General features: G+C 45.5%; 2 long non-coding RNA genes across 3 annotated transcripts; one reads left to right on the top strand and one right to left on the bottom strand.

The window, feature by feature from the left end:
- Positions 1 to 7235: 7235 nt before the first annotated feature.
- LOC143663970 (uncharacterized) lies at positions 7236 to 10003 on the bottom strand. 2 transcript variants are annotated; one of them, XR_013166262.1, is made up of 4 exons: positions 9555 to 10003; positions 9352 to 9443; positions 8190 to 8399; positions 7236 to 7447 (listed from the first exon to the last, which is right to left on the bottom strand). It is a non-coding gene; the product is annotated as an uncharacterized LOC143663970 (long non-coding RNA). The 2 variants fall into 2 exon arrangements; XR_013166260.1 differs by having other exon boundaries at positions 9352 to 10003.
- Positions 7597 to 17551, top strand: LOC143663967 (uncharacterized). Its single transcript, XR_013166258.1, has 3 exons — positions 7597 to 7717; positions 17124 to 17265; positions 17450 to 17551. It is a non-coding gene; the product is annotated as an uncharacterized LOC143663967 (long non-coding RNA).
- Positions 17552 to 21540: the final 3989 nt, after the last annotated feature.

The following is a 21540-nucleotide window of genomic DNA, read 5'->3' as shown; positions in this document are numbered from 1 at the left end:
CTGGCATGACGCTGCTGGACTCTGAAGAAAGGGGCCAGGCAGCTACAAGATTTGATTTCAGATTTATCAGCACCTTCCAAATACTGATAATAGTAGCTGCCATCACTGGGAACCTACTATGTGCCATGTGCTGAGCTGGTGTGTTGTTTTACTTCAACTATTATTCATTATCCACAACCTTTACTAAACTCCCACCCTAATCACAGCAACCATGTGCCTGGATTGTTCCAAGAGTTTCCTGACCCATCTCCCTACTTCCACTTTTGCCCTGCTCATCTCTTTTCCATGGAGCAGCAGGAGAGAACCTGCAAAAATGCCAGCTTGACCAGGCTCTTCTCCTCACACCCTCCATGGCTTCCGTCTCCCCCAAAGTAAAGCCAGAGTCCTTTATTGGCCCTGTGACCTCTCCTCTTACCTTCTCTAACTCCCTTAAATCAGCTCAAGCCACATGGGCTCTTGGTTGATCCTCAAGGGTGACCCACCCCTGGGCTTTGGCACTTTTGGTTCCTTCTGTCTGGAATGCTTTCCCCAGGGTTACACACGGATTACACCTTTTATGATGATGCTGACTTCTAGTGATCAGGGTTCCAGAGGGCTTGGTGGAGCTTTGGACTGCTGGCTGGTGTTCAGAGCAGCACTCCTGAAACTTTTCCTGTAAATCCCCTTAGGGCAGGCTTTGGGAGGCTGCGGGCATTGCCAGAAATGAGCCACTGCAAGCTAGAACATTTTGAGGGATGCTTACTTCTATTTAAAAAGCCATGTTATCTTTGCATTCCATTCCACAATATGTTTGTATTTACTTGGATTAAAAAAAAAACCTTGCACCAAATCTTTGAGTAATATTTATGTTCTAGGAAGGGTGGCATATGGTTCAAAGAAGTGCTGTGCCTGGGACTCTACCAACTGGAGAAGAAGAGATTTGGGGGTTGGTGAGGGTTATGGTGACGTCAGGGGGTGGAGTGAGGGTAAAGCAAGATTTGGCATGGAGGGCCTTAGAGGAATGAAGAGCAGAGTGGTTAAGAGTTCAGGGTTTGATGCAAGGAGGATTCGGTTATGGATTTCATATCTCCCACCAACCAGCCCAAGGTCATTTTACCCTCAATTTCCTTCTTTTTAAAATGGTCTTAACACTGGGGCCTAGATCATAAAGTCTGTTTTCGGAGTCAATTGGATGATGAGTGCAAAGTGGATACTATATAGTGATTCTCAATTAAAGGCAGCATCTGTGCTGCTATTTGCTAACACCATAGGAAGACTTATTTTTAGGGTCTTCAGCCCAGGGATGGGACTGGAATGCTTTGGGCTGATTTCTCCAGCACTGTCAGAGGGAAGTGGACATGGCCATTGGCTGGGGGCCTAGAGCTGACTGATCTTGGTTCTGGTCCCAGTTCTGCCAGTAAACTCTCAAACGGACCCTGCGCAGGTCATTTCCTATCCTTGGGCCAAGTTTCCTCATCTGTAAAATGCAGGAGTTTGGATGAAACAATTGCCAAAGTACTTCATTTAGAACATTCTCAGACTGTGGGAGCAGTTTTCTTAACCTGAAGACCATTTCAATGCTCTGTGAGAGTTGGCAAACTACCCCACCCCTGACTATGAATGCATCGAGAACAGAGCTCGACTTGCCCTGAGTGAGTTTTGGTCCATGAGTAAGTACAGTGGGTACAGGCAGGGTGCTGAGCCCCTTCTCGCTGCCTGACTTCTAGGTAGGGATTGACATCAAATCAGCATGGCCTGAGGACAATTTCTGGGAGGAAGGGTAGTGTGTGCTGGCTGCCATCTCTTATGGCTGCAGTGGTTCCCAGAGGCTTCAGGGAGAGGGATGTGGGTGTAGCCACTGGTCAGCCACCAAGGAAAATTGGCCTTTGGGTCATCCTTGGCCCTTGGTCCACGAGTCACCGAATGCTGGCTCATCCCATAGCTGTGTCTGGGACACTGGGCATCTCCTCTTTCTTAGGGTTATGGGATTCCTTGAATAACAGTAAGAATCACCATGGGTGGTGCATCAATTTCATTCATTCAAGAAATATCCATGGAATGCCCACCAGGTACCAGGCACTGTGGCTGCAACAGTGAACCCCACAGAGCTGGGTTACTGGGGTTGCTGACTCTGCTGTCACGTGAGGGCACCCCTTTTCTGTTCTAGACTTTCTGGCTGCTCAGTATCAGGGGCTTTCTCCCTCCTTGTTCACTGGTCCTCGGCCTGTTCTCATCTTGGACTTGGAGCTGGAGGTGGGATGGGGAGAGGGAGAGGGAAGTGAGCAGGTGAATGAGGATAAATCACACACCCAAGTGGGAGCTTCTTCCCGCTTCTTCTCTAAGAAATGACAAGTTTAACTCACATCAATTCAAGCTCAGCCCATATCTGAAGAAGAAGGAGCCTGTTAGATTCATTTTCTTGGTCAGCTTTTCAAGCCTAGGATTAACCTATTCATCAGTTTAGCTTCTCAGGAGAAAACATGCTTCTTCAGGAGTTTTCTAACAGAAAATAGATGCTGCATTAAGTTGAACGTATTAAACTGAGAACAGTATTGATGCCAGATAGACTAATGGATGTCATCACGAGGAACACGCAATAGTCCCCAGAGGGCCTTGGTCTGGAATCCTCCAGGGAGGGAAGGAGGGAGGTGGGTGGAGAAAGGGCTGCTGCTGGGCTGCTGGGGGTGGGGTGGGGCGGGGCTACAATTACCCCAGGGGATGGAGCCCTGATTCCAGCATGTGCAAAAGTTTGTCAAAGAGCATGTGGCCCAGGGAAGAGCTGCCTTGATAGGATTCACTCTTGGTGGCCCGATGAAGCAGCTTGTTTTAGCCTCTGAAATAGGGCACTGGGGTCCGCCGGAGGGTCAGTATTTAGGCATCAGGACACCAGACCCTGGTCCCAGGTCTCCCCACCCCCATCCCATAGACTGGGTCCAGTTTCAGCCCATCCTTACTGCGCCAAGCACCATGCTGGTGCTTTCCCATTATTATTCTCCCGAGACCCTAAAAAAACAAAACAAAACTGGGTAGATAGGAATTTTGACTCAGGATCGCAGATGAGTCCGAGAGGGGGTTGGCGTCTTCCCTATATCACCCCGCTGGGGAGCGGGAGTGCTGAGACTCGGCCCAGCCCCACGTGGCCTCCCTCCGGGTGGTCTGTCTGCAAAGCTCTCCGACTCCACCACTCCAGGACTCTGTGCTATCTTAATTATAACTGTGTGGGGACAAACTCTCTCCATGACCACACAAAGAAGCCAGAAGGTATAAAGCAAATCACAGGGCTTGGGAGCCAGAGAGACCTTGAATTAAATCCTGGATCAGAAATATTCTAGCGTGAGCCTTGGGCTAGTTACTTCTCTGAGTTTCAGTGTCTTTAACAACAAAACAGAAATGTGTGTTGCCAACCTACAGGCCTTTCCTCTTGTGAGGATGGAATGAGCCAATCAAGGTGCATTTCCCAAGTGGGCGCCCAGAAAGCACGAGTCCTTCCTTCTGTGCATGGGCTCCTGGTCCATCCAGCTGGATTTGGTCCTTGGAAAGAGGCTGAATTAGAGCTGGTGGGGTGTGGAAGAGGAGACTTACCCTTCTTGATGTTCAGACCAGCAGTGAGGGACAGTCCCAGGTCCCACAACCACACACACACGTTCTGGGTGCCATGAGGATACAAGGTGACCTCAACATGGTGTCCCACATCAAAAAAGGTCACAGCCAAGTGGGGGAGATGACCTTAGGGCAATGGAGAGAGTTCAGGTCCAAAAGTGGGAACAGAGAAGAGTGGGAAGGATTTGAGACAGAAGCAGAGCCACTGGAGAGGCACAGAAGACAATTTGGTTGTGGCATGGAGTAGGTGACTTCTACTTGTGTGTGCTGGGCTAGTTGCCTTCTCCTGGGGACAGCTAGGAGCCTGGTCCAAGGTTGAACTAAGATTAGAAAAAAAAAAAAAAGGAAATTCATATATTTATAGCCCCAAACTCTCATCTCAGTGTCTGCTACTCCATTCATTAATAAGGGAATGGACATTCATGTTCAAAATCTCATTTATTTCTTGCAAGTTATCCCTGAGATAACTTATTATTAGCCCCATGTGTCAAGTGAAGAAACTGAGGCTCAGAGATGCTGAGTGGCTGTCCCAGGGTCACACAGCTCATAAGAGCCAAGATTCACACCCAGACCTGTCTGGCCCAAAGGATGATGATTTCCCTCCTTGCCACATTGCCTTTCACATCACCAGGTCCCACTGGACAGTATTTGTTTTCCCTGCAAGCGACAGGTATCTGGAAAATGGCTGCCAGATCTTCTACCCCCTGCTTTGACTCTAAGACAGGCTATGACTCCAGGGTGGGAGGGATGAAGTAGACTTGACTCTTCCTAATCTTGCTCATATGTCAGCAGAAGCCCAAGGAACCTGGCATAGCCCTGTGTATGACCCCTGTTCTTGAAGCTGATTTCCCACCATGCAGAATGAGCCCACCTATTTATTTCTCTGGGTGAGCTCCCCTTCCTGTGAGCAGCTGCTTTTTCATAAAGTGGGCTCTTAGCATTCTGGCTGAGCAGTGTTGCTGCAACTTAATTTCAGGTTGGTGTACCTCACATGCTAAAAAGCACGAATTCTGGGTGAAAAGCTACATTTAATTTCACTGTAATTATTTCTGCAATTATTTATTTAATTCTCATATTCCCTGTAAGTTCTTTGGTGGCAGGGCCACCAAAATGAATAGTGAATATTCATTCACTATTCTTTTTGCTTGGCATATAAAGTAGGTACACATTAAACATTGAATAAAGGACATATGAAAGGGAGAAATAGGTTCTAGCAACCTAATTATAGTTTCTCCAAGTGTTGGAGAAACTCCAGTGGAATTTCAGAAACAAAGACGGTGATGAAGAGAGAATTCAGAAGAGTTAAGGCACTAAATGAAATGTATGAGTAGGGAGTCTGACAGCTTTGCAGTGAAAGATAGATAGTGTATCAATCAGTTGTTGCTGCATAATAAACATCCCAAAATCTATTGGCTTAAAATAAGAAGTATTTTTTTTTAAGCTCAGTAGTTTGGAGGTGGTTTTGCTGATTGGGGAGGGTTTGGCTGATCTTGGTTGAATGTGCTCATGTGCCTGCAGCCAGCTGGTAGACTGGCTGGGTGCTGGCTGGTTTAGAATGGCCTCAGCTGGGATGGCTCACTTCTGTTTCATGTGGCCTCATCCTATAGCAGCCCAGCTCAAATGCATCCTCATTGTAAAGACAAAAGTTCAAAGGAGAGGGTGGAAACACACAAAAGTTCAAAAGAAAGGCATAGACTGGGAACTGATACACCACTTCTTCCACATTCTGTGGGCCTAAGCAAATCACAGGACAAGGCCAGATTTAAGAGTTGGAGAAATAGAACTCACCCAGTGATGGGAGGAGCTCCAAAGTCACATTTCAAAGGACCGGGATACAGATAGTTGGTAAGTATTGTGGTCATTTTTCCAACATATTTTTCATATTTTGAAATCTCATTTTTATCCAACATTTATTCCTTATAAAAACTCTCAGCAAACTGGGAAAAGAGGGCATCTTCTGCAAACTGATAAAAAGCATCTATGAAAACCTAAAGCTAGCATCATACATATTTAATGGTGAAAGATTGTCTACTTAAGATCTAGAGAAAGACAAGGATGTCTGCATTCCACATTTCTATTGAATATTGTTCTGGGAATTCCAGCCAGTGCAATAAAGCAAGAAAAATAAATAAAACGTATTTGGATAAGGAAAACGTAGAACTTAATTTTCACACAATATGACGATCATTTTCCTTTGGAAAATCCAAAATAAGTTGTTAGAACTAATAAGTGGGCAAAGTTTCAGGATAGAAGATCAATTTAGAAAAATCAATTGTAGTTCTATATTCTATATTAGTAATGAATATTAGAGATTGAAAAAAGTGCCATTTATAACAACTTAAAAATATGAAATAATTAGGGACAAATCTGATGTGTAAGATGTACACTCTGAACTAAAAACATTGTTGAGAGACGTTATAGAAAACCCAAATAAATGCAGAGATATACATTTTCATGTATATTCGTGAATCATTATCATTATTCATGGTTGGAGGACTCAATATTAATAAAATGCCTCTGTAACCTTGGGTTAGGAAAAGCTTTCTTAGATATGACTCAAAAACGTGATCCATAATAGAAAAACTGGTAAATAGGACTTTATAAAAATTAAAAACTTCTTTTTGAAGTAAAATACAAGCCTATACTAGGAGAAAAATTTACAAAGCATACATCTGATAAAAGACTTATATCTAGGGAATATAAAAATTTTCAAGACAAACAACCCAATAATAAATAGGCAAAGGATTTGACTACTTCATCAAAGAAGATGTATGAATGGCAAATAAATAAGCACATGAAAATACGCTGAGCTCCTTTAGTATTAGAAAAACATAAATTAAAACCACAATGACATACTTCTATACATCTACTAGAATGGTGAAAATTAAAAAGATAGATCACACTTAGTTTTGGTAAAGATGTGAAGGAAATGGAACTATCATATTCTGCCAGTGGGAATGTAACATTATACAAATGCTTTAGAGAACAGTTCAGCAATTTCATAAAAAGTTAAACACATGCCCTACAGTCCAGCCATTCTACTCCTACTTGTTTGCACAATGGAACATGGATGTCCATAGCAACTTTATCCATGATAGCTCCAAACTAGAAACAACCCAAATGTCCATCGGTAAATGAAGGAATTAGCAAACTGTGGTCAATCCATACAATGGCAACTGCTCAGCAATAATTAAATTAATGCAAAAACATGCATGAAACTCAAAATAAATACACTGAAGCCAGACATAAAAGGCTACATTCTAGGGTGGGCCACGGTAGCTCAGCAGGCAGAGTTCTCGGCTGCCGTGACGGAGACCCGGGTTCGATTTCTGGTGCCTGCCCATGCCCCCCCCTCCCCCAAAATGGCTACCTTCCATGCGATTCCACCTACAAGAGATTCTAGAAAATGGAAAATCATCTAGTGACAGAGAGCAAATTGGGATTGCCCAGGGGTGGTAACAGGGAGAAGCCAGGGGAGGGCAGGACAGAGGCTTATCGAGGGGCACGAGGAGACTTTTGGGGTGATGGATATGTTGATCATCTTGATTGTGGTGTTGGTTTCATGGACATACACTTACGTCAAACTCACATTGTACATTTTAAATACATGTCATTTATTTTATGTCAATTATTTAAAAAATCATTTCAATGGCCTTACTAACAAGAATCAGGTGACCAGGGCAGGGGATCAGAGAGTTTATTCAGTGGGCTACAACCTGCCCCATGACTGGGTAGAGGCATCCTCATTCAGGAAGTCTGCAGAAAAAGGGGGGAACTTGGCCCAGGGCCCTGCTGGATCCTTGGGACAGACAGCGCTTCATTTATGCCCAGCCCTAGGCAGTCATTCCCTGGAGAACTGCATCCAGTTCTGTCAAACAATGTCAAAGGGAGACAGGAGACTAGAGTTTGGCCAAAGGAACACCAGCTGGTTGGTGAAGGGTCTATTTGATAAGGAACTCTGAAGGGGTAGGATTGTAGAACCTGGGAATAGAACATTTCTGGAAGAATGAGGTAGTTGTCTTTGAATACAGAAAAGGGTTGCCACGTGGAGGAGGAAGTAGATGCCCTCAGCCTGAAGGAAGGGACTTTCCAACAGTCAAGGCTCTTGGAAGATGGAGTCCCTCTACTTTGAGAGGAGGTGAGCTCCCCATCCTTGGAGGTATGCAAGCATGAGTTAGGAGGAGACATAACAGTGCAATGCTCAGGTTCTGGCCTCAGACAGATCTGGATTTGAACCACATCTTATGTGTTTTAAGGCAAAGGATTTCCCCTTTCTGAGACTCAGTTTCCTCATTTGTAATGTGGAGTTATAATAATCACCTAACCCACTGAGTAATGATGAGGTTTAAATGAAGTAACACATAAAAAGCATTAACCTATAAGATCCTGGTGGCTGGAAAAGGATGTCGTTACATTTTATTTTCATTGAAGGGATTCTGATATCAGATGAGAATTTGGATTTTGCTTCCTTTTAGCAACCCCATCATGAATCTTTCAGAATTTGGGGTCTGTTCCTCCCCCTCCAAGCTTTGCTCCTAGGCCCTCTCTCTTTCCCCAGAAATGGCTTCTGGGTTTAGAATGAATCCTCTACCTGTTCTTCCATTACTTACCCAGTGAACGTGGCACGGAGGTGGCCTTTGGGGAGTCCTCATTCCCCCTGCCCACGCAGCGCTGGGATCCACGGCATCCCTGACGCTGTCACCGTCTTTGAGGAGTGGAGCCCCCTCTCCAGAGGTGACCTCTCTACACTGCCTAGAGCTGACTGGCTCTCTGCCCTCTTAACCATCCTCTCTGGACTTGTACATGAACTTTAATTTCAGCTGGAAGAAAAATAATTAAAACTTGTAAAGCCTTGTTGTAAATGCCAGCGCCCCTGCAGAGCAGCTTGCTCAGATTTCATCATCTTTTGGTCTTAGTCAAAGACCCCTGGGTGAGGGATGGGCCACTTAGCACTTGTTACCAGGTCTGACTTCCACAGATTTTAAGTGCTTTCTTGGAATTGATCTTCCCATGAAGAGTATGCTTTGGAGACATGAAATAACCATCAGAGAGCCTTACATGAATTACGCTTCATCAAGCAGAGAAAAACAATGCACTTGAAACCCGTGCTGGGGGGGAAGAAGGGCTGGGGGCTCCAGACTGGAGGGCAAAGCGAGGGCCGTGTGCCTTGATCTTCTTACTCTCTAGGGCACTTGTTTCTGGAGGGGACTACTGGGTTCTGGGTCATTTTCTGGGCTGCGTGATATGGCTTTCCCTGCTCCGGTCCCCACCTCGTCTGCCCCTCTCAGGGAGATCTGGTGTTGGGGTTACTGTCCTCCCACCTGGGGATGACAGCTTTGCCTGGAGGGGGATGGGGGGACGCTCCTGCTCTCTCCTCAGCTCCCTCTCTCACGGGCCATCTACTGAGGGATGAGCCCCAAGACACTGGGAAAAAGGGGGTGCAGAGGAGGGTGTCGGTGTAGCGGGATCTCTCCAGAGAGGGGGGCACTGAGGCGAGGCCCTGTGCTTGCTTCTATGAAGGCCGGCCCTGGGTGGGGGCTGCAGAGGGGAAAGGCCGGGCCCTGCTCCCCCTCAGCCCCTGCATAGCGGGGGGCCCCTCAACCCCAACCAGCCCTGCGTTCTCCCCGCCCCTTGCCCTGTTTCACTCCTCTCAGAGAGGTCACCCTCTGGCTCTAGTCCTTATTTTTCAGAGAAAGAAATTGAAGCCCAAAGAGGCAAAGTGAAGTTGTTTGAGATCAGGCAGGTACCAAGGTATGGAGTCATGACTTATACCTTAGGATCAACTGGACTCCAAGCTCCAACCTCCAAGCCACATGCTTTTCTATCTCTTCCTTCCATCTCCTCCTCTCACCTGCCACTTCCTGCTGGGTCAATCAGAGAAGGAAAGGGGGAGAAAATGATCTCCTGGGAAAGAGATACAATGGTGTAGCTCCTGGGTCTGGCAAGGGTGAAGACCGTCTTTGTTCCCTCAGTACCTGGAGCCTTTGCAGATTTCCACCAATGCTGCTCCTGAAGCAGTGGTGGCTCCAGCTTTCTTTCAAGAGCAGGCCTGAGGAAGTCAGCTCACTTGAATTCTGGCTCAATTATTCACACAAATAAGAGCTCAATTAAAATTTCATGACAGTCATTATATTTAACCCAAATGGTTAATTGTTGGCCTTGCATTTTTGCCTGAGTCCAGCAGTCCAACATTGAGGTCTTCACCCAAAGGCTTTTAACCTCCATATATCAATTTTGATAACAAACCATCTTGTGATCATCAGGAAGTCCTAAGTAAAGCAAGCCTCCCTTGAGACACAATGCACCAATGACTGTCAGTTAAACAAGTCCCCCTTGGGGAGCAGAGCTGGGCCTTCCCAACAGTGTCTGCCAGCCAGATGGCCACTGGCCTATGACTCCAAGAGACAATCTCTGACATTTACTCACCAGGATCGCTGGAATGATTCCATGCAAACAACAGCCAGGAAAGATTTATGAAGGGGTTGTATCTGCAACTTACTGAAAACCACATCTCTGCAGGCAGAGGCAACTGTGTATTCACTTTCTTTTTCTATAAGAGCCTCTTCAGAGTTCCTCAGGGGTCAGGTGGGTGACCTGGGCCAGTGACATAACCTCTCAGAACTCAGTCTCCCCACTTGGAAAGGAGACCTGACAAACCCTCCCTCCCAGGTAGCTGTGAGGGTCACAGGGGAGGATTGACGGGTAGCTCCCAGCACAGTACCTAGTACACAGTAGGTGCTTAAAAGAAGCAAGTTGTCATTGAGTTGCTTAGGGTATGCAGATGGCTTGCTGTGCTTGGTGGCAGTGGTGGAGACCCCTGCCTTCCGACCCTCATCTGTCCCATTGCTGATCACTTGAGATGCTTTGGGTACCACGGGGCACCAGGAAGATGGGGAGATGGACGTGAGCCAGATGTGGAGAATCAGGGGTTCGGGCAATAGACTTTCCTGCCAGAGTAGGCAAGAAAGCTTTGGGGCAACCCCAGCCTTAGATGATGGGAAATAAGACTCAATATTTAGAGAGACTTTGGGGCAGGTGAGAGATGGCCAGAAAGATCAGGCCAACGAAAGGGAGAGAACATGGGTGTGTCCTACGGGCAAAACTCCATCCACCATGGGGACCCAGGGGCTAGTGCTGATGAGGGATCCTGGCTAGCATTATAGGGTTGGATCAGGGTCTGTAAAGTATGAGAAAAGGAGCATGGCTCCAGGTAGCTCAGAATGAGGGGCCCAGGGCCTGGGAATCAGTGTAGCCAATGCTGCCACTGCCCCAACATATCCTCTCTGCATCTACCATTGCAGGACTTGCTAATGGGAGAAGGACCGAGCAGACTTGATGGGGGGGTGTTCAGCGTGGCATAGATTTCTAGGCATATTATGGGAGGAGCTGCTTACAGCTATATTCAGAATCATAAAGAAGGAAAGGAGAAGGAGGGGATTGGGGAAGAAATAGATCTAATCCTTGGAGGCCAATGGGCAGAGTAAAAGGAGAAACTGGACTCAGAACTGGGAATCTAAGTTCTGGGCCCAACTCTGGCTCAAAGTCACCGTGTAGCCTGGGGCAATTCTCTGACCCTCTCTGGGCTTTCTACGTATCTGTAGAATGTGTTCTCTCTAAGACCTCTTCTAAATCTGGCCTTGACTCCGCATTGCTTGCTTAATGCCCCTCTCCAGTGCCTTACAAATCTGGCCAGTGGCCTCACAGCTAAACCAGCCTCCTGCTGGAGGAAAGCAAGTCAAGGCCAGAACCCACAGTGCTAACTCAGCAGCTCTCCCTGTCGCTGTGTGGGGCCAGGTCTGGCAGCCACAGAGCTGCTCTGTTCATTAGAGTGCTGCGTTAATGCGCCCTCGCCCTTGGCGATGTTATTACAGGGTGGTTTCTGTGGCTTCCTCTGTGGGAGGGAAGAAAAGGGGGAAGGGGGCCACAGGAGAGGAATGTGACTAACCCCCAGAGAAAAGGCGGAGAGAGCAAAGGTTTATGTAGGCTTCAGTTTAGAGACTTCAGTGTTGGATGAGAGGGGTGGGGGAGGAAGCGGGGAGAGCCGTCAGGGGCTCTTTCATATCCTGTGACAGAAAACTCTGCCAAGCTGGCTTGAGCTCAGGAGGGGATTGATTGATTTATGCCACTGAAAAGCTCAGGAAGGACGGAGGGGCCTTTAGTTAGAGTTTGTTACAGAGGCTCAAATGATGCCACTGAGACCTTCTCTGTCATTTAGCATCTCTCTCCTGTGAAAGGCCACTCTCAGGTCCCCATTCTTGGTGGCCTGATGGTTTCCATCCAGACTAAAGTCCAACAGAGAAAAGAGAGCTTCTGTTCCCCAATAGCTAATAAAAAACCCATGGACTATTGTTAATAGTCATAAAAAAAATCATAAAAATTCTTTCATCAGTTGTAGCAAATGTATCACACCAATGCAGCATGTTAATAATTGGGTGGTGTTCTAGTTTGCTAGCTTCCAGAATGTGATATACCAGAAGCAGAATGGCTATTAAAACAGGGAATTTATTAAGTTGCAAGTCCAGAGTTCTAAGGTTGTGAAAATATCCCAACTAAAGCAAGGCTACAGAAATGTCCAATCTAAGGCATCCAGGGAAAGATACCTTGGCTCAAGAAGGCCAATGATGTTCAGGGTTTCTCTCTCAAGCCACATGGTGAACATGGCGAAGTCTGCTAGCTTTCTCTCCAGGTTTCTTGTTTTGTGAAGCTCCCACAGGGGCATTTTCCTTCTTCCTCCCCAAAGGTCTGGCTGTGTGGGCTCTTGTGATTCTCATGGCTCTTTCCAAAATGTTTCCTCCTTTAAAGGATTTCAGTAAGCAAATCAAGACCCACCTGGAATGTGGAGTCACATCTCCCTCTAATCAAATGGACCCCACAATTGGGCATGACATCTCTGTGGAGATAACCTAATCAAGTTTCCAACCTACAGTACTGAATAGGGATTAAAAGAAGCTGTCTCTACAAGATGGATCAGGATTAAAACATGGTTTTTCTAGGGCACTTAATCTTTTCAAACTGGTACAGGCGGTGTATGGAAATCCTGTATTTTATGCATGATTGTTCTATAACCCACAAGTTCAGTATAATAATAATAATAATAATAATAATAATAATAATAATAATAATAAATGTCCTGGGCTAACTCCTATTGGCTCTAAGGGTCAAATTGCCACCACTAAAACAATTGTGAAGGCCAATGTGATGGAATGTACTGCTTGATTAATTCAGTCAGGACCAATCCTGGAAATCTGGTGGGAACAAGGGAGGGTCACCCAGTTTAAACCAGAAGTGGGCTGAGAGAAGGGCAGTGAGAAATTCTGGGCTCAGCTTTACCAGTAAAAGGATGCATGGGAATTGAGCAGTAAAAACCCATGGATATCCTCTACTGGGGGTTGGGGTGGAGGACAAGAAAAGCAGATATGTTAGCAGAAACCAAGGGACAGAGGGAAGAGAAAATCCTGATATCCATGGAACATGGTTAATTTCATCTTCCCAATAATCTAATGAGATTGCAACTATTATCCTAAAGTTTAGAATCCTAGATCTTAGCGTCAGAAGGACCTTCAAAAGTACCTGGTCTGATACCTTCACATTTACAGATAAAGCATTAGAGACCCAGAGGGGTTAAGTGACTGTCTCAAGGTCACAGAGCTCTTAGTGGAAGACCTGGGTCTTCCCAGACAGAGCTCATTCCAGTGGGTGTTTATTTTGTCAGGGCTGTTTTGAATTACACTGAACTCCCTACAGGGTGAGCCTTGCCCTCTTCAAGCCCAGGCAAGTACTGCTTGGGCCAGAGTCCACCTGCCTGGGTAGAAGGGAAAGGGGACCATGTCCTCATCACTGCCCTGTCCTCATCTGTGCCCTCTCCCCAACACTGGTAGATACTGTCTCAGCTGATGTCCACAGCTGGGCCTGCCTGGTGACCTCCCTGGTAAAATGCGGTGATCCTTCACACCTCATGCTCCAATCTTATGGCTGGCGCTAATCTCTGCCACCCACTTCCTCCTTTATGTGGGTCTGTGAAAAGAGAAACAACTGTAAGAGTAGGAAAGATGGTGTGACCCTTCCTGGTCATTTGGTCAAAACCCTGCCTTTTACAAGGGAGGGGGAAACTGAGGCCCATGGAAGGAAGGGCCTTTCCAAGGCAGGCAGAGTGTTCCAGGTGAAAGGCTCCCAATATAAAGCTCTCCCCACAACAGCACTGGGCCTTGCTGGCTTCACGTGCTGGGGGCTGTGATCATCAGTGTCCCTGGTATAGACTACCCATCATCCTGTACTCACACATGAATGTCTTTCCTGTGAACAGTCTTACCTTTTGCAAGATAAGTTAGTTTCCCCCATTTAAAAATGAGACCAAAAAGAGGTTACGATTCTTCCAAGGTAACACTGATGACCAATAAGAGTTCAGGACCAGTATTCGCCCTCCTTTCATCTTAGGAGAGAAGCGTTTGCAGAGTTTACATCATTTTATTCTCATTTAATCCCTGCGAGGCTGGTGTCACTGGGACTGTTGCCCTAGTTACAGATGTGGGAACTAAGGCTCAGAGAAGCCAGTATGTCTGGCCCCATCGCACAGTTGGGAAGAAATGGGGAGGGGGTGGGGGGGTGTCCTACAGTCCAATCTGTTGTGTGTCACCACCCTGTGCTCCCACTGTACCATTAGAGGATGGCATCACAGAGAGGATAACAGGAACATGATGAACAGAGGGGTAAACCAATTAAGGGGCTCTTTTGCTCACTGAATAGGCATCTGGAGGTGGCAGTCCTGAAGACTCAGTCTCCTCCTCTCTTTCACTTGGCTTCCTGGGCACCTGCACATAGCCCTGAAATTGCAGAGGCCTGGATGCCACACTGGACCTGCGGTTCAGTTTTAAGGACATGCAGTAGCTGGTCAGGGCAGAGACCAGAAGGTTATGGTTTCCCAGGGAGCTTTCCCAGAAAACCCTGCTGGACTCTTTCCTTCCGTTTCATTGGTCAGAGCTGTGTCACATGATCAGCTGCAGAGGAGCATGGGAAATGTCATATTTTAAGTGGGAGGAATTTTTGTCCCGGACAAGAAAGAAGAGGAAGAGAACTGTCAGGAAGCCTGAGGTCTGCCCCAACATTTATAATCTCAATTTCATATTGTTCCCTCACTGGATCTTCACAGCTGGTACATTTGTTCTTGTGAACAGGTATGGAGCCTCTTGCCAGGGCCCCACAGTGAGTGGACTGCTGGGTGTGGCTAGAACCCTGATGCCCTCCCCCAACTGTCCCACAACATCCCAAATCTGTACCATCCACCTTTGTCTGCCTCTTTCTTTTTCCTCTTTCAAATCTCTGCCTCTTCAGCTTTCCATACCATCCCCATTCAGCATGGACATAAGGGGATAATGGTTTCTTCATTATGTTTCTGACACCATTTTAAAGTTGAACCTGACTTTAAGCATATCTGCTATAAAAGTCCAAATTTAAACCCAAGCCCCCATGTCAGACTCACAATCTCAGTCCTGCTGGTGGGATGTGTGCTGGGGTAGCCTTAGAGGAGGACATTTGGACACCATCTATCAAAATTCAGAATGCATGTACCTCTTGTCCTAGCACGTCAACCTCTAGGACACAATACTTCTGAAGTACTCAAGCATATACAATCATGTGAGAATCTTCACCACATGTTATTTGTAATAGCAAAATTGGAGAAATCTAAATATCCATCAGTGGAGATTGATTACATAAATTATAGCACTTCCATACTATTGAATACTAAGCAGCTATTAAAATGATTTCCCCCTATGCTCTGACTTGGGAAAATATACATGATATGTTTTTGAATAAATATATAAATAGGTAGCTGAAAAATGTGAACATCGTGATGCTACTTTGCATCAAAATTCCAATAATCCTGGTGTGTACCAGATATATATCTGGATATACACCTGCACTGGGAGACCCTCAGGAAAATTGGTCCTAGGTCTGAGACCCTCTGATCACATGAATTCTTCATCCCCTTATCCAACGCCCCTTGTGCCTGAGATCCTTCCCCTTTTTGCCTGCATCATCAATGTTCCATTCTCCCCTGGATCATTCCCATGAGTGTAAAAACATGCAATTATTTACCCAATCCTCCAAAACAAAATAAGTCAGAATTAACCTTCTCCTGCTACTTTTGTTTCCTGCTACAGGACTGTGGAGGTCATTGGGGACTTTCAGAGAAGTGTGGTGGAGTGTGAGGGGATGAAATTCTGGTAGAGTTAAAGAAAAACGAAGGGAGAGAAATTGGAGAGTTCTCTCTTTTTGACTCTTCAGTGTGTCAAATTGCACTCCCCCAGGGCTCTGTCCTTAGTCTTCTACTTATCCTCACTCACTGTCTTGAGGACCTCACCAGACTTATGGCCTTTATATGTCATTCACATGCTGGTGGATCCTAAATGTACGTCTCAGCTTGGACCTCTTGTTGAACTCCAGGCTTGTACATCCAACCACCTACTCACATCTCCACTTAGATGTCTGTGCTGGTTTGAATTTGTTATGTACCCCAGAAAAGTCATGTTCTTCTGGTCCGTTCTTGTGGGTGCAGACCCGTTGTGGGCAGAACTTTTTGATTAGGTTGTTTCCATGGAGCTGTGGCTGTGACCCACCCAATTCAAGGTGGGTCTTGATCTTCTTTATCGGAGTGCTTTGTGAGAGGATAAAAAGATAGTAAAAGCCAAGAGAGCCCGGAGATTTTTAGTGAGAGAAAAGACAACAAAAGACATTTTGGAGAGTGCTGATACAGGGCCCAGAGAGTGAGAGAGAGGGAGAGAAATGCCTGAGATGCTAAAAGCAGACCAGCAGGAGAGAGAGCTAGAGAGGTGTCCCTGAAAGAGCAATTTAGGACCCACAGAAGCTCAGAGAGGAAGCCACTGGAATCAGAAACTGAAAGCAATGCAACCTGGGAGTGAAGGATCAGCAGATGCCAGCCACATGCCTTCCCATGTGATAGAGGAAACCCAGAGGCCATCAGCCTTTCTTCACTGAAGGTATCCTCTTGTTGATGCCTTAATTTGAACATTTCCAAGGTCTTAGATTTGTAACTTATAACTTAATAAGTTCCCACCGAAAAACCCAACTCAATTTTGGTATATTGCATTCTGGCATCATAGCAAGCCCAAACAATGCCCAACTGGCTTCTTGAACTTAACATATTCCGAGCTGAAATCCTGTTCTTCAACCCCCTTGCTTCTCAACCTGTTGCCCCTCCCCCCAGTGTCCTTCATCTCAGGTGAGGTAGTCCCATCCGTCCAGTTGCTCAGATAGGGAACATGGAGTCGCTCCTGACCTCTCTCTTCTTATCACACGCCACGTCAGATCTATTAGCAAACCTGCTGGTTCTCCGTTCTCTCTCTCTCTCTCCCTTGTTTTAACTATACTGTAACTTTATCTCAAAATGAGTTAATTTAGCTTCTTGCTGGACAAAAAAAAGAGATTAAAATTGTGGCAGATAGGAAAAATAAGCAGTCACTATATTGAAAGGCAACTTTCAGTCTATGAAAAAATCATGGGAAAAGTAATTATATTCTCTTATACAGGCTTTCTTTTGAAACATCTCCAGATCTTGACCACTTCTCATCACCTCCACAACCTCCTCCCTGGTCCTTCATCCCTGTCCTCTCCCTCCTGGATTACTGCACCGTGGAGACCCAGGGCCCAGGCTCCCCCTCCATATTGAGAGTAAGTTATGACATGTCGCCGCCTACATCACCTGGATATAAGCAGAAAAGAATGTCCCACCTCAAGGAGGAAAAAAATGTACAGATGGTATCGTGAACCCATGTCATAAAACCCTGATGAAACTCTGTTTTTATGCCCTATGGAATGTCCTTGTCCTAAACCCTTATAAGCTCTTTCCTTGCAGCCCTACTTTTGTGGAGTGCTGACTTCGATTTCCCGAATGGCTGCCATTCGGGAAAAATCTTCTCCTGTTCGCAAGTCCTAATAAAATTCATGTCTAACTCTGTGCCTTAAGTCTCCTTTTGTCTTGGAGCTATGCCAACCTGTGCTCTTCGAGAACTGGGTTGAAACATCCAGTAGCTTCCTAACTGCTCTCCCTTACCCTCCGCAGTCTGTTCTCTACAGAGCACGTAGAGTGGCTGTGTGGGACCCTAGTGAACTTGTCAGGTCATGTCTCTCCTCTGCTTAGGCTCCCTCAGTTTCTCCCATCTCAGTCAGAGTAAAAGCCTGAGTCCCGGCAAGGGACCCCCCCCCCCCATAGCCCTACATGAGCTAAGCCCCTTTTGCAACCACCTTTTTGACCTCATATCCTACTCCTCTCCCACTTGCTCCTTCTCTTCCAATCACACTGGCCTTCTAGGTTTTTGCTCCAACATGGTAGGCACGATCCTGCTCAAGGACCTCTGAACTTGCTGATTCCTTTCCGAAACATCTCCATGGCTCAGTCCTTGGTCCTTAGTCTGGGCACACATGCCTTTCCAGGTTTTCCCTGACCATCTGATTTAAAATGGCATCTTCCCCGACCTCCCCAGCCACTCCCTATTTCTTTTCCCAGCTTCATGGAACTTATCACCTTTTAACAGTTGCGTGATTTATTTGTTTATTTATTTTGTTTACTGGAAGTTCTACATAAACAGGGAATTTGTTTGGTTTGCTTTATTCCCTGATGTATCATGAGTGGTTAGCATCGTGCTCCTGGCACAGAAGAGGTGCCAACAAATATTTGTTGAATGATTGAAGGTTGCCTTTATTAAAAAATATTAGATGAAATATTAATTATGGGAATCTACTTGAACAGGTAATGATTCATGAAACAGGCAGCACCCAAATCACATGTGGAAAGAAGTTCTACTGAGGGCAAAGGGGGAGCTTATTTATATAGGGCAAATATGGAAGTAAGCAAAGAAATGTTCTGGTTGGCTGATGTTAAGTTTCCATTTTTCATAGAGGGGTTCTTACAAAGAGAGGAGCAGAAGTTTTTAATCATCAGGTGTGGCTTATCTGCAATTCTGAGGTCCATTCCATTGTTCTATTTTTTTGAAAGCCCCTATAGGTCAATTGTTTTTGTCTCCTGGAAAATCCAATATTAGAAAGAGGTCCCTTCTGGCAATACCCACTGAAGGCAGCCACTTTATTTCGCATAGCACTTTTCCCTTCTCATGGGATGAAGATGGAAGGGCTAGGCCATGGATATTTTATATTATTTTTTAATACAAAATTCTGCACTAATCTCTGTGTCCCTCTCAGAAGAAAGACTACATATCTGCATAGAGAGGTGAGGACCTGAAACAGTTGCAAACTCTTTTCCAACACTCACCCTTTGTCTAGAAATTATGTATGCCTGCTTTTCAATGGAAGATTAGAAAAATAATAATCCCTCCCTGAGGGTTGTAGCTGATGTCACTGCTGGCCCCACCTCTGCCCTAAGGACAGCAGAAGGGGTCAGGACCCTCCTGTGACAAAGATACTGGTAGAGGTTCCATTGGAGGCAGCAGCCCCCTCCTACTCTAGTCTCTTTTTCCACAGATGCAGTTTGGGGGCCCCAGTCCCATCTAAAAGTTGAAAACTATCCCTTCAAGGCCGAAATCAGGGCAGTGGGTGACATCTGGGTGTTGTTGGACCCTACATTTCCCAGGGAAAGAGAAACCCTTTGGGTCAGACTCTAGTTTTCTGTGTCTTGAAATTTCCCCTTCATTTATGATTTTTAAAAAAACCATCAAAGTTGAATCTGACCTTCAGAGTGGAACCATCCCTTAATCTGAGAAGTTCCTAAAACACACCCAAATATTAATACGGATATATCAGAGAGTCTTGATTGTACATTTCCTCAGGGAGAAGATTCTTTTACCCTACGCTTTTTTATTTTTCTCTCACTCCCTCTCTTTCTTCTGTCTTTTCTTTTCATAACTAATAAATTACCTTTCTAATTTTTGTGTACAATCATAACATATTACCTTTCTAATTTGTGCACGTGTGCATGAGTGTGTTGTGTGTGTGTGCATCACAGCCTCACAAGTAAGGGCTATTTACAATAGAAAAGATACCATATTTTACAAAGAAGATTTGCCAAAGGCTTTCTTGAAATGCTGCACTCTCCGGGAACTCACAGATGATGATTTTAATTTATACACATGTTTCTTTCATGCTCCAATGCAACCCCTAAAAATGTGGTTGGTTTCTGGTTCAAGCACTGTCCAACCGAACCAGAATTTGTCCAAGTTCCTACTGAGAGCTGGGCACTGTGCTTGGCACTGTATGGGAACAAAGATGAATAAGATTTATGTTCAAAGGGAAACTGACACTGGAAACTCTCTCACAGAGGAGGCTTTTAAGAAGAACTTGTCTGGAAAGCCGATGTCATAGGCAATTTAGCAAGATCTTAAGCATCACAAGCAAATCCAACCAGCATCTCAGAATGAAGAGCTGCCCCTGGTCTCCCAGGCTGGTGGGACAGCTGAAAGGGGCCTGACTGTAGACATAGGGTGGGGAGAGGAAACAACTACTGTGCCCCATTCCACCAACATTGGACATAGTCCACACACACGTACACACACAACCAGATATTGACATGATGGTGTTTGATGCTACCATAAAAAGTCAATAGTGAAAATAAATTCTGGGTCCCCCCAGACAAGGCAGCTGAGATATGAGTGGCACCTTCTTAGTTCTCAGGAACCTCACCAGGCACAGATCCTGCCCTTATTTCATCCTTGAACTGTTCCCCTAATTTTTGAACGTGCTAATGTTTCTGCTATTTGAGAGTTGTGAATCCTGGAGGATGGTTGCAGGGACAGCTTTTTCTTTTATCTATTCTTTTTTCTCCCTATGGTAGAGTATGTTTGGGTCAATAAGCATTGAGTGCATGAGATGGGTGGGAGTAAGAATGCAGGTGGGTTTGGGGTGGGGGGGTGGGGAGGGAACTGCATGTACAAAACCCTGTGCTGGGATGGAGCATAGTATGGTCATAAAACTGAAAGTCAGCTGATGAAGCCAGACCCCGAGGTGAGGAGAATTATTGTGCTGAGAGTTGACCAGAGAGTTGGGCAAACGTTTTACAATGTGAGGCTTCAAGGGAATTGACAAGCCACTGAAGTGTCTTTTAGTGGAAGTATCAGAATTGCCTTTGAAACATCACAATGGCTGAACGGTGGGGAATGAATTGGCATGGGGTGACCAGAGTAAATGCAGGGACACCAGTTGTGACAGTCATGCAGACAAGAGATGATGGAGCTGGGTTTAGGCAAGTGGACACAGACATGCAGTGAAATAGGTGATTCAAGGGACACTTAGGAGATAGCATCATTAGGACTTGGTGAGAGGCAGGGTATTGGAGGTAAGGGAGAGGGAGGTGAAGAGATGACTCCTGAGTTTCTCACTCAAGTAATTGGATGAGTGAATGGTGGTGCCATTCATAAAGGCTGTGATAACAGAGGATCAGGCATGGAAGAGAAATGAGTCGTATCTTTGACAAGTTAAGTTTGAGGTGCCTTTGAGATGTGCAAGTGTATATGGTGATGAACTGATTTTTTAAAACCATCTCTATAGTTTTATCTTTTTCAGAATGTCATTTCAGTGGAATCATACAATTAGTAATCTTTTCAGACAGGCTTCTTTTACTTAATGATATGCTAGTAATATGCATTTAAGGTTTATCCCTGTTTTTTCATGCTTTGACAGCTCATTTATTTTTATTGCTGAATAACATTACATGGTATGGATGTACTATTTTTGCCTATCCTTCCACCTATTGAGGGACAGCTTGTTTGCATTCAGTTTGGGCTATTATGAACAAAGCTGCTGTACATATTTGCATGCAGGATTTTATGTGTACACTAGTTTTCGAATCAGTTGGGTAAATACCTAGGCATGTGATTGCTGGATCTAATGGTAAAACTATGTTCAGTTTCGTGAAAATATGCCAAACTGTCTTCCAAAGTGTTGGACCATTTTGCATTCCCACCAGCAATGGATGAGAGAGTTCCTGTGGCTCTGCAT

Source organism: Tamandua tetradactyla, chromosome 2 (genome assembly GCF_023851605.1).
Source record: "Tamandua tetradactyla isolate mTamTet1 chromosome 2, mTamTet1.pri, whole genome shotgun sequence".
Classification (NCBI taxonomy): Eukaryota; Metazoa; Chordata; class Mammalia; order Pilosa; family Myrmecophagidae; genus Tamandua; species Tamandua tetradactyla.
This window is presented reverse-complemented; position numbering and strand designations above follow the sequence as displayed.